We start from the raw sequence: 2,500 nt of genomic DNA on the forward strand, positions 1-2,500 counted from the left end.
ACCGAATCCGACCAAATTTAAATCTAAAACCACGATCGGCGGCGTAATGAAGTGTATCGTAAACCCGTTTTTTTTATAATTTAAAATGTAATGACAGAACTCCCAAAACAACAATACACATACATATTAGTACTATGGTGAATTGTAGTTGTATTAGGACCGTAATTATAGTTAATTAAGGAACCATTCATTGTCTTCGCTCTGTTATGTACGTCGTCGTTTAATCGACACGGCATATTTGGCTTGAATCTAGAAAAATTCAAACTCTAACCCTAAGGTAGACAGGCAGGGTAAATAAATGTGGGTGATCTCTCATAAAATTGTCTTCTAGGAATTATTTTTATATAGACTATCTTTTCTGTAGAGTTTAAGTGGACAAGCGCGGACGAAATAGAGCGCAAAATTTAAAATGAATTAAAAATTTTCATCAGACCGGAAGTAGGCATAACCTAGGCGCCATGTTTCCGTCGTACAAGTTTTCACCGTTGCAGTCACCGTTTCAATCGCTCTTCGTGTGGACGTGTATTATTTCTAGTCATGTGTTGTGTAGATGATTCGCTTAAGGTAGGTGTTCGGACTTATTTCTTTAATATTAATTAAACCGTATTTGCCTTGTCGGCCTTAAAATAAAGCTATTTTTTTTTCATCGCAATCGAAGTGTTAGATCTAGAATCTAGTTCCCGCCTCCGCTTCGCTAATTCGACTTAATGTAACTATGACACAACTATTAAATCTAGAGTCTCTATTTTAATTAAATAATTAGGAATTCTATCTCTAGATGATATCTAATCTATTCCCACACGTGTGTGCAAGTAGGATTTAACGTCAGAACAGGTGTGGTGGTCTAGGCGTCGCTATTTTTGACGGTAGGAATTTTTTTTTTAAATTCGTAAAATTTTATATAGACTTTATATAGCAATTTACTAAGACCGACCCTAACGCCCAGTAAATATTTAATTACCACATTGTTATGGACACGGTGTATTAGGTAGGGCCGAGGGCTATCCATAGGTACCAATTTTTAAATTTTGTGACAATTAGGAGCCGAGTTATAAAATAAATTTAAAATACTGGTTCTGGTCTTAGACTTTATATAGCAATTTACTAAGACCGACCTTAATACCCATTAATTATTTAATTAGCGCATAGTTATGGACATCCTGTATTAGGTTGGGCCCAGGGCTATCCGTAGGTACCAAGTTTATAATTTTGTGACGATTATTAGTCGAGTTATAAAATAAATAAAAAAAACTGGTTCTGGTTTGCACTACATTTCTTTCTTCTTTAACGGCGGACTCCCGGTCCAGCCCCATGGGTTACCCGTGAGCCGGGGCCTCGTTAGCCTGGACGGCTCCGATGTGACCGCGGATTGTTGTGGCCCGCCTCAGCCCGAGTCGAGATCACCCTTCCGATCGAAGGTGGACGCCATAGGGCGCCCGGGATAGCCCGGGGCGCTGTTCGTCACCCGAGCGCAGGGGCGCCGGGAGACGCCCCCGGTGAAGTTTGGCGGGTGATTCTGGTAGAGCTCCCCACCCCGATCGCAGGACACCCCTCGCCGCCCGCCCAGGTGTCGAGGTGGCCGCGGGGGAACTCGGGGCGTTTTGGCTCCCCCTTGTGCCGGAGCGGCGCCCTCGGTCCCAGAACGCCCCTGGCGGGTGATTCGCATGCCCCCTGGGGTGGGGAACGCGGGTGGGTGGTCGTAAAGCGTGTAACCGCAGTGGGGGCGGCCCCTTAGTCGGGGGCGCCAAAGTTGGCACCCCACCTGGGGCGCCCCCCGGAAGTGTGGCGCCCGCGCGAGTGAGCCCCGTAGATGCGCCCCGACACCCCCGCGCCGCCCCCCGGGTCGCGGCACCCCCGGCGCCCTCCGTGCGGGCTCCCCTCATGGGGCGGCACCCCGGTCCTCCCCGAGACTATGTACCCGATTTTTCGGTTTAACACTAGAGGTATGGGCAGAAATACGGCGGTTAAAACGGTCTGTATCTACTATTGTGGAGGTGAGTGTCGGTGAAGCCTCTATGTGACGCTAGGATCCGCGCTCCCTCGCAGCCAGCGACATGTGCCCGATCTGACCGTGCGTGGCTCAGTCTCCCGACTAGCTTCCCGGTAAAATGCGGGCTCGGCGCGCAGGTCGCGCCAGTGAAGGTAAAAGTACGTGTCCGTAGCGTGAAGCCAGCGGCGACGCGCAGTGCTAACGCAACCAAGCAGTATTGGTGGCTCGATAAAAGTCTCGCACTGGCCCAGCCCTCGGAACGGGCGACGGGTCTGCAAAACGCAGTCGGCTCGATGCAAATCGAGAGATTTCCCGGCGACGCCGTGTTTACGGTGAAGGGGGAAATGTGAGCGGTCCGATGTGAAAAAATCCGGGAATGCCGGGATCCGTTCTCTCGCTAGAGCGTTGTCTCCCGTCCCGCGATGTGTTGTGGAAAAACGTCTCGCAAACGATAGCTATCTGGTTGATCCTGCCAGTAGTCATATGCTTGTCTCAAAGATTAAGCCATGC

At 49.4% G+C, this 2,500-nt stretch overlaps 1 non-coding gene across 1 annotated transcript in view; it reads left to right on the forward strand.

The window, feature by feature from the left end:
• The first annotated feature begins 2,446 nt into the window (after window positions 1-2,446).
• Window positions 2,447-2,500, forward strand: part of LOC131931415 (small subunit ribosomal RNA) — a 1,846-nt gene continuing 1,792 nt past the window's right edge. Inside the window, exon 1 of the ribosomal RNA XR_009384289.1 lies at window positions 2,447-2,500. This exon is cut by the window's right edge and continues 1,792 nt beyond it. This is a non-coding gene — a ribosomal RNA (small subunit ribosomal RNA).

This window comes from Physella acuta, unplaced genomic scaffold (assembly GCF_028476545.2).
Source record: "Physella acuta isolate Inbredline_101_S28 unplaced genomic scaffold, ASM2847654v3 ptg001961l, whole genome shotgun sequence".
In the NCBI taxonomy this organism is placed as follows: domain Eukaryota; kingdom Metazoa; phylum Mollusca; class Gastropoda; family Physidae; genus Physella; species Physella acuta.